This window comes from Bison bison, unplaced genomic scaffold, assembly GCF_000754665.1.
Source record: "Bison bison bison isolate TAMUID 2011002044 unplaced genomic scaffold, Bison_UMD1.0 scf7180017864533, whole genome shotgun sequence".
NCBI classification, from domain to species: domain Eukaryota; kingdom Metazoa; phylum Chordata; class Mammalia; order Artiodactyla; family Bovidae; genus Bison; species Bison bison.
Window position 1 is genome coordinate 14,197,898 of NW_011495082.1, and position 11,522 is coordinate 14,209,419.

An 11,522-nucleotide genomic window follows, 5' to 3' on the forward strand; every position below is an offset into this window, starting at 1 on the left:
AGACAGACTCTGGTTTTGGGGGTAGATGCTCGAGAATTTCCAGGGGGACTCCTGAGGCTTGATCCCGCCTTTGTATATGCCAAGCCTCCTTCCTCATGACCTTTGCCACGGGCGGAGTTCCTCACGCTGGCTCACGGCAGTGATAGAATTCCAGTTGAACTATTCCAGATCCTGAAAGATGATGCTGTGGAAAGTGCTGCACTCAATATGCAATATACAATATGCACTCAATATGCAATATGCCGGCTCCCGGCAAGAGTCTTACTACTTTTATTCAACATCTTATTGTCTTGTCGTTGTTGTTAGTTGCTAAATCATGTCTGACTCTTTTGCAACCCCAAGGACTGTAGCCCACCAGGCTCCTCTGTCCATGGGATTTCCCAGGCAAGAATACTGGGTGGGTTGCCATTTCCTTTTTCAGGGGATCTTCCCAACCCAGGGATCGAGCCCACATCTCCTGCATTGGCAGGCGGATTCTTTACTACTGAGCCACCAGGGAAGCCCCTCATTGTCCTTTATCCCCTTCCTATTTCAGAGCATAAATCCTACTGCCACTCTTGTCAAAAATAATTTTTAAAATTTCACCATGGAAACAATCATGTGCATATATATAACTGATAAGTGTTCATCAGGAACATATCAAGATATGAAAACAGGAAAAATAGAATGCCTTATCTGAGTCTATGAATGCGAAGAGTTGCCTCATTGGAAAAGACTCTGATGCTGGGAGGAATTCGGGGCAGGAGGAAAAGGGGACGACAGAGGATGAGACAGCTGATGGCATCACTGACTCGATGGACCTGAGTTTGAGTGAACTCCAGGAGTTGGTGATGGACAAGGAGACCTGTCATGCTGCAGTTCATGGGGTCACAAACAGTCGGTCATGACTGAGTGACTGAACTGAACTGAACTGAATCTATATAACCATCTATCTATACACACCTTTATATACACATGTACACGTATATACATATATGTGTATGCATACTGTTTATCACGGAGAAGGCAAAGGCACCCCACTCCAGTACTCTTGCCTGGAAAATCCCATGGACAGAGGAGCCTGGTAGGCTGCAGTCCATGGGGTCACTGAGGGTCGGACACGACTGAGCAACTTCACTTTCACTTTCATGCACTGGAGAAGGAAATGGCAACCCACTCCAGTGTTCTTGCCTGGAGAATCCCAGGGACGGGGGAGCCTGGTGGGCTGCCGTCTATGGGGTCGCAAAGAGTCGGACACGACTGAGCAATTTCATTTTCTTTCACTTATACTGTTCATGTATATTTACATATTTACACACCTGTACACATACAGACAGAGGAAGAGAGACATCATATATTAATCTAGCCCTAATAATAATTAGATACTTAGAGTAGTAAACTGTATAAATGATACAAAGGAAACAATGTTATCCTTGCCCTACATGGTATTAAAATGGCAATAGGAAGATTAGGTAGATAAAATCCTTACTATCAGCAAACACTTAAAATGTATGTGATACTGGCAATTTCTATATTCAGATGAATATAAAGATTAAGTTTACTTAATCAGAGCATACGTTTTCAAGGCAATGAGTCTTATGCATGGAAGAACTCAGATATAGAGATTGTATCTAAAAACATGAAGTAAACTTAGAATAATACTACAGAAGTGAGAGGCACAAAACACAGTTGGCCCTCCATATCTGTGGATTCTGCATCTATGGTTTCAACCAACCGTGGATTGAAAATATTTTTTTAAAAAGATCCATAAACTTCAGAAAAGCAAAACTTGAATTTGTACACAACAGCAACGATTTATGTAGCATTTACATTGTATTTACAGCTCTTTCCACAGCATTTACATCCTTTTAGATAGTATAAGTAACCCAGAAATGATTTCAAGTATACAGGAGGCTTTTTTAGGTTATAAGCACAACAACGCCATTTCTATAAGGGATGGAGCATCCGCAGAGTTTGGTCTCCAAGGAGTTTGGTTGCCAAGGAGTGGAGGGGATTCTGGAACCAATCCCATGTGGGTACCACAGAATGACTGTACTACATGAAAACACTATATGAAAAACACAGAGTAATCTGGGTTTCCTGAGATTCTTGGGGCATCAAATTTTGGACTGCAAAAAGGCCATATGTAGAAATATTTATGTATAAGATTTGAATGTTAAAATAAGTTAAACTCACAAAAGCAGAATTGCTGAACAGCAGTCTAAAGTGCATGGGATGAATCTCAGGAGGAGTCACAGGAGACTCTTAGTTGAGTCAGAGGTGACAGTGAATACGTTTGGGGAAGATTGGAAGAGTAGTTTATATACCCCCAGCCTCTGAAGCCTACTTTTTTCACAGGACACTTCATTATCAAGGAACAACCTCACCAAGAAAATTTGTTTCCCAATGTAGAAGAGAAGATTGAGAAACTGGCTACAATCCCTCAGTCCTCCTTATGTTGATACCCTTTAAATGTTGCTTTACATTTATTTCTATCAAGGAGTGAAGCTTTTTTTATTTTTTACCATTTCTTGAATACAGGCTGTCTGTGAACTGGTTGGCCAATAGAACGCAGCATACGTAACAGCATGCCAATTCTGAGTGTAGGGCTTGAGTCCAGAGTCACCTCCCCTCTCTCTATTGAGATCCTTCTCAGTTGTCATGTAAATAAGTTCCAGCTTGCCTGCTGAAGAACGAGAAAGAACAGAGAGAGAGAGACATCCTCCCAGCTATATTAATTCTACTTAGCCACTTCCCAGCTGACCACACTGTTGAGCTCAGATGCACGAGTGAGCCCACCAACACAAGAACTGCCCAGGTAAGGCCAGCCCGACTGCCAGTCAGAAACTCATGAGTTAAACCACTAAGATTTGCAGTCTTTTGTAATAAAACAAAAGCGAACTGATACACATGGTCAATATCCTCCTGATGAAAGAATAAGGTTAGGGGTTTACCACACAGGCGATCTAAGTACATTCCTGTTATATATGAAATAAGTTTAATTGACACCACTCAATTATAAGATAAACTTTTTCACGAAAATATATTAGACAAGTCAGAGGTAATAGTCTCGATCTTCAAGTTATATTTTAAAATGAGTATGTGTTGTGATTTTAGTTTCCAGTGAGTTCTGGATTACTGCTCTTGCCATATGAATGCCAGGGGCTTTGTTGATTGCTCAGCTCACTTTTGGAATAATCTCCATACAATCAACTTCTGGTTTTAAGTCATTTTACATTAAATGCTACACAATTGTCTAAAACATGAAAGAGAACAAAGGATTTATTCTGCAGAAAAGGATTTGTGTATTGTTAGGTAAGCTTTGTGTAACTCCAGATAGAGAAGCTTTCTCACTTTCACATAGTAGGCTTTCTAGCATTCCACATACGTGTGACTATGTGTATGTGTGCATCAAATAATGAATGATAATATAAAGCAAATTGCCTTTCTTATGGTCCAATATTAATTAAAACCAAATGTCCCTTCCACAATGTAGCCAATGTACGTTAATCATTCTGTCTTGTGCAGATGTGAAAAGAAGGAACACACAATTATTAAGGAGAAAAAGTACATATTGTAACAATAAATGTCCACAATGTGAAATATATTGCTTTTTCCCTATGAGTTACTTGAATACTTGCCAAATAACCCTTTCTCCACCACTTAAATAATGTAAATTGTCCTTTCACAATAATATATAGTTAGAATTACCTTTGTATGGAGTTTAACTGAAACATGTTTATTTCCATTTACCTTCCCTCCCCAGTTTTAAACAGTGAAAAATCACAGTAAGTTTTCAATGTCTTTACTGACATAAATATAAACATAAAAAAATGAATTTTATTTTACAGAAGAAAAAGCATTGATCGCAACCATAATTAACTTGGAATACGCCTTTCTGTTTAAACTTGGGAAAATCTTTTTACTTTCTGAGATTAATTTTGTCTATTAAGTTGGAATAAGAATACCTAGAAAGGCAGTGGATGGAAAATGGCTGAAGAGATTAAGAAATGACATGTATAAAGTGGTCAACTACAAATGATCTTCCCTATATCGCTCTGTACTGGGAACAGAAATTAAATCCCTTAAGATAAATTCAGATTTTCAGATATTTGAACTCTCACTCTCAAGCTATCTTTATCTGTGTTCTAAATGTTTTACCAGAGAACACTTTCTCTGTTTCTAAGTAATGACCCTGTGTGATAAACATTTGAGAACTGCAATCAAATGCTGATACATGAGGAAAGAAAAGCTCTAAAGGAAAACCACTGTTGCCCAGTGTCTTTGTATCCCCTCCCCAAGGAGGAAATGGTGTTTCCCAAAGTGATGATGAAAAGCATGATTAAAAGGCAGAAATTTGGCAGAGACCATTTTCAGTCCCAAATTGGTGGTAGTTTCTCTGCAGTTCTGTTTCCATAGCCCATCTGTCAGTATTCTGTAAGTCAGATGGCACTTCTGGTGGGGACTTTGGGTTCTGACATTAGCTTCTACGGTGGCTTCAGAGGAAGTGGCTGTCCTAGTGGATCATTTCTTCACTGTGGAAATCATCCTGGACCCTGAGTTGGAAACTGGCTTGCCCTTCAGCATTTCTACCAGTGGTAGAGTCACTGAATTCCCTACACCAAATATCTTTCTTGTTAAAATACCTAAAGATTTTTCTAGGATTGGATTTTTCTATCTCTTGGACTAATCCCTGACTGATACAGCTTCAAAAGATTTTTGATAAAGAATAAATCTATTCAACAAATTGTAAGAGATTGTAAGAGATAAATAATGATAAAGAACTAGGTTAGATTTAGAATATGGGCTTCCCTGGTGGCTCAGAGGGTAAAGTGGTTCTTAAATGCATTGGTAAGGAAGTGGAATTCATTCTAAAATTCATGAGAAGCCACTTGAGCAGAGAAGGAGCATGATCAATACATATTTTAAGAAGATGGTTCTGGAACCTGTGAGTGGAATAAATGGAAAGATGCTAGACTGGAAGTAAATGGCTTGATCCAATGAAAGCTGTTGGAGCTGACATCCATCACAACAGAATAAAAGAACATCCTCTGAGACAGCAGCACTTTCACAAGCACCAGGCAGGCAACCGGTTTTAATACTACTAGAAAAATAACCAGTAACAAGGCTTATTATTTTTTTTCCTATTACAGCTCACAGCTGTCATTTTGTTTAATGCTTTAAAGTTAAATTTATAATAGGTTTCCCAGCTGACAAAAGCAAGATAACATGTAAATGAATGGATATGAGGTGCACCTTCAACTATCATTTCTCTGACAGATGTTTCCCAGCAATATGTATCAGTTCTTATCACAAACATATTGGTGGTTTTAATTAAAACTATGAAACACTAGAAAAATAAAAACAACTTGAATATTTCCCGGTGATAAAACCAAGTGCCAAGCTTTGTATACGTACTCAGTACACAATAGTTCTCTTACTTTCCATAATACCTACAAAATGAAAAACCCCAGTATACCATGACAAAGCCAGATGTGCTCTGAGGCTAGAATATGCCCTTGGGTATAGACACTTTGTCTGTGGAATACCCAAGTAATTCTGGGACCATTGAGCAAACTGACTTAAAGTGTCATTTGAGAAGATAAATATCCCCTGGTGCTTCAGGGAAAAGGAAAGATAAAATCCAATTACAGAGTCAGAGAGAAAAACAGCTTTTTGAGGAATAAAGCACTCGAAGTGGGCCTTGAAACAAACATGGAAAAGATGATGGAAATGATATGATGAAAAGTACTTTCAAATAAAGGAAAAGAAGGATATAAATATTTAATACAGGTTGGACCTATATTGTGGAGAACAAAAAATGGTTTGCTGAGAAATCAGTATTTGATTGGTGGACTATAGAAACACTTCAAAAGATTTTAAGTGGAAAACTGATCAAATAAATTACAATAAAATGTTGGTATCAATACATTTACTGATGGAATTCCTCTGAAAGATACACTTACATATGCATCTGTAGAGCTGGTCTCTAAATAGTTTTCCAAAAACATTTGTTGCCATCATTTATAAAACGGGATATATCACAATTATAAAGTACAGACTTTGGGCTTTCTCAGGGTTTATTTGAAAACTGAAGATACATAAGCAGGAAGCATAAAGTCCTACTCAGAAATTGTAGTAGGTTTCAGTTCAGTTCAGTCTCTCATTCGTGTCTGACTCTTTGCGACCCCATGGACTGCAGCACCCCAGGACTCCCTGTTCATCAGCAATTCCCAGAGTTTACTCAAACAGTTGGTGATGCCATCAAGCCATCTCATCCTCTGTCTTCCCCTTCTCCTCCTGCCTTCAATCTTTCCCAGCATCAGGGTCTTTACAAATGAGTCAGTTCTTCACATCAGGTGGCCAAATTATTGGAGTTTCAGCTTTAGCATCAGTCCTTCTACTAAATATTCAGGACTGATCTCCTTTAGGATGGACTGGTTGGATCTCCTTGCTGTCCAAGGGACTCTCAAGAGTCTTCTGCAACACCACAGTTCAAAAGCATCAATTCTTTGGCACTCATCTTTCCTTATAGTCCAACTCTCACATCCATACATGACTACTAAAAAAACCATAGCTTTGAGGAGAAGGACCTTTGTTGGCAAAGTAATGTCTGCTTTTTAATATGCTGTTTAGGTCGGTCATAGCTTTTCTTCCAAATTAAAAGGAGTCTTTTAATTTCATGGCTGCATTCACCATCTACAGTGATTATGGAGCCCAAAAAATAAAGTCTGTCTCTGTTTCCACTGTTTCCCCATCTATTTGCCATGAAGTGACGGGATCAGATGCTATGATCTTAGTTTTCTGAATGTTGAGCTTTAAACCAACTTTTTTACTCTCCTCTTTTACTTTCATCAAGAGTAGTAGGTTTAGAGACAAAGATTTATTATCATATTTTGAGGCACTGGAATTAGTGGCTGTGGCTCCCTTTGCCATGCATTTACAGCTTCCACTAGTACATTTCATTTATCCATGGTCTTGGTATATTTGAAATAGCTAAAATCTGGGGATAGCTAAAATGGGGATAGCTGTATCCCCATTCCTAGAATATATCCCACCCCCATATAAGTTCACAAAGTACTTTCCACACTCCAATGCATTTGTCAATCACTAGATTTTCAGTATAGGCATGCAAACTTTGTTTTATTACACTCTGATTCATTGAAGGCTAGATGACAGCATTTGTTAGCAACAAGGTATTTTCTAATTAAGGTATGTACTTTTTTTAGATATAATGCTCTTGCACACTTAATAGACTATGGCATATTGTAAACTTAATTTTCATACACACTGGGAAACCAAAAATTTGTGTGACTTTCTTTAATATGTATTTGCTTTATTGCAGTGGTCTGGTACTAAACCTATAATACATATGAGGCATGCCTGTACTATTCTCCACATACGTTGATAAAGTATTTATTTCAAGTCTGTTTTCTCAGGCAGTTGTTCCAGTTAACAATAAATAAAAAAACTTCATAAAACAAAAAATTTAAGTTTAGAAATCAAACTTTATATTTGATCATGCCTTCATATTTATTAATTTTCAGAAAGTTTAAATCCATTACCTGCACTATCAAAGCAGTGGGAAAAACTCACTTAAAATTGTACACTCAAAGAAAGGTAATTTATTACATTCATGAGTTATAGTATATTGTGTTCATTTAATTTTATTTCATGTTTTAAGTATAACATAAATAAATTTATCACTATGGTAAATAATTTTTCATTAAAATAATTACTTTCTGATTACAATACATAATAGTTTAGCTAAATGAATGTCTCTGTATGAAGGCACAATTGGGCATATATGGGTCCTTGATCATAAAACTAGGGTGTTTTTGGAAGTTTGGAAGTATATAGCTGAGACATTTGGAATACTACAATTTTGACACTTGGGGTTATGTGATTGCTTTCTGACTATAAGGTAAAGTCAGGGGAAAGACAAAAATGAAAAAGGACACAGCTGGATATGATGCTCCTGCTGGCTGCAAAAATCAATTCCTGGCACCTGAAGGGAGCAAAGGAGGAGAAGAGATTTCCATATCTTAGAGACATGCTGTGTCAACCAGAAGCTCAAGCAAACACAGGTAATATAAAAGTAAATGTTTCTGGATTTTGTAACTTCCAAGTTCTAATTTGGTATGTTTGCACCAATGGTTTACACAGCCATTGAGTCAGGCCCACAAGTTTAAAAATAATTATTTGCTCACTGAAATATAAAATAAACCAAGTCTTCAGCTTTTAAACCAAAAACTAATACAGTGTTAAAATAATGCCACTGCCAAGTGTGCATGTACAGTCTGTAGAATTAAGGTTTTCTGCCAGTAGTTTTGTAATTTGATCCAGGATACTAGGAATATCTCACCAATCACCTTAGATGGCCCTCACTTGAAAACACACACACACACCCATGAAGAGATGGGTACAGAAAAGAAACAATATATAAGTTAAAATTTCAGGGTATTAGCTAATAGGCTAAATCCCTACCATGAAACAAAGTCTCGTAAAAACTGTGATGCAGTGTATGCTGCTGCTGCTGCCACTAAGTCGCTTCAATTGTGTCTGATTCTGTGCGACCCCATAGACAGCAGCCCACTAGTCTTCCCTGTCCCTGGGATTCTCCAGGCAAGAACACTGGAGTGGGTTGCCAGTTCCTTCTCCAATGCATGAAAGGGAAAAGGGAAAGTGAAGTCGCTCAGTCCTGTCCGACTCTTAGTGACCCCATGGACTACAGCCTACCAGGCTCCTCCGCCCATGGGATTTTCCAGGCAAGAGTACTGGAGTGGGATGCCATCGCCTTCTCTGATGCAGTATATAGTTTAATGGAAAACCTTACTTTCCTCACTTCTTAAACTTTGGCTTTATTTTCTTCATCTGCCTCCCTAACAGGAACCAAAGTAGCAGGGCAAGTGAGATCATCAGATATGTACGTCCAACTTTGGTAAATCTTGGCCATATCAAAGCTGATGGTACACAAAGGAAGTGCAAAATCAAAAAAAGAATGGAAGACGTACAATAGATTTAACACAATGATCTCACCTAAAAAGTATAACCCTATCAATGCCTTGGACTCAAGCAATTTGACCAGTAGCTTCTTCTCTAAGGAAGAGCTCTGGGGTGGTGAAAGAAGGAAGTAGAAACATTATTCTAAGCCTTATTTTTGCCCCTCTGCCCTCATACAGCCTGTTTCTATTCATTTTATAAGTTTTATGTCTTAATTGATAAAATTAACTTCCTAGAATAATCAGGCCACAGACTATCTGTATCCAGGTTTATAGATTTTAAGTATATCCTCTGAGTGTACTATTTCTGAAGCAAATGAAAAAGCACTTCAGAAAAAGGCCAGTAGTTGAAGAGATTAAAAAAAAAAAAAAACTTTAGCATTTTGCCATCTCATTTTGAGATACAGTTCTGGACTTTAGGAATTTCAAATTAGTCTTCTGATTCGCAGACATAGCAAAGTTCAGTGAGGCAGTGTTCTTCATTAAGAAACATTTAACTCAGTAATGGTCTGGACCAACTGGAGAATGAAGAAAAGCAATTTAAAAGAGCACAGGATCTGTTTTAAGAATAATCATTTGTTTGCCACATAAAATGAATAATTTAGATGGTTGTTAGCCACAATTATTATAGGTGGGCAAAGGCAAATGGAAAATTGTACAATTTCATGGATGGTAATTGCATCTTGGATGCGGAAGAGAAATTCATGCATTTGCTAAATTGAACTACAACATTAAGACAAAACAACTATTTGGTCACTTGTGAACTCATTAGCGTTTTAAATCACATATTGATCTTTTTTCTAATTTTTAATACTTTATTATGCAAAATTAAATACACCAAGCATCCAGCTTCAACAATCAATAAATCATGACAAATATTGTTTCACCTAAATACCCACCCAATTTCTCCAATTGCCCCACTCAGATTATTTTGATAAAGGTTTACACATTCCAATCATTCAATCTGTAATTTTTTATATTGATGCAAGGATATTGTGTTCAGTGTTTACGTCAGTTCTGAGTTCTCATTTTCCCCCAAATGACTAAAGCATAGGAAGTGAGCCACATTTACCAACATGGATCACCATGCTGCTCTTCTTTTATAAACACAGGCTGATTTATGAGATAAAGAGATTGAACATATTTCAGGGTGCCTTGGTGCTTTATAATCACTCTTTCTGTATATTGCTTATAAAGGGCTCAATGAATGCTTGTAGAACGAGTTCAGAAAAATCTATCATTTATGACCAATTAGGCTTATAAAATTAACATCATTATTACATATGAACAAATATTCATAATACAAGAGCTATAATAGTGCCTACTGCATAATATCAGAATTAAATGTTATAGTGCATATAGGGCTTCCCTGGTGGCTCAGAGGGTAAAGCGTCTGTCTGCAATGCTGGAGACCGGGCTTTGATCCCTGGGTCAAGAAGATCCCCTGCAGAAGGAAATGGCAACCCACTCCAGTACTCTTGCCTGGAAAATCCCATGAACAGAGGAGAGTGGTAGGCTACAGTCCATGGGGTCACAAAGAGTCAGACATGACTGAGCGACCTTACTTACTTGAACTATTAAATATCTGACCTTAATATTCATGTTGCTGTTTGTGATTTTGTGATCTAACTTTAACCATAAAGGAATGAGGATCTGCAAACTTTTCTGGGGCAGGCAGACCTGCCCATTTGATCATTCATGGAAAAAGAACTCTTCAAAACCTAAAAGACAATTTAGAGCTTAATTTCTTCTGTACCAACCAGTATCAAAAATAGCCTTTTATCCATTATACTTCAACCACAGGGCTAGATCCTTAGTTTTTTTTCCTTACTGCAGGACCTCCAAATAACTCTGAATATCAACTATGTAAATATTCTGAGAGTGATGATCAACAGCTGTTGCTTTTTTTTTTTAATTTAATTTAATTTTATTTTTTAACTTTACAATATTGTATTGGTTTTGCCATATATCAAAATGAATCCGCTACAGGTATACATGTGTTCCCCATCCTAAACCCTCCTCCCTCCCCATACCATCCCTCTTCCCCTTGAAAATTTGCCTAGAAAACCACTACTTAGGGAGGCAGTATACTTTGGTCTCTCCCAGCTCAGTCGGTAAAGAATCTGCCTGCAGTGCAGGAGACATGGGTTTGATTCCTGGGTCAGAAAGATCCCCTGGAGAAGGAAATGGCAATCCACTCCAGTATTCTTGCCTGGAGAATCCTATGGACAGAGGAACCTGGTGGGCTACAGTCCATGGGGTCGCAAGAGTCGGACACAACCGAGTGACTTTCACTACATTACTACTACTATACTTTGGCTCCAGAGTTCTCATCTATATATGAGTGTCACCTTGGGAGAAATTGGACAGACAAGAGGGAGGGTGAACATAGTTCATTATTAAGAAAAAGTGCATCAGAAGATTAAGAAAAATTATTAAGATAAAACAGAACTGAGATGTTGGTTAGGTTAGATATTTGAGTAGCATAAACCATGCTCTCTCCTGCAAGATACTAGAAGTCTAGTTGGGTAATGGGCTGTA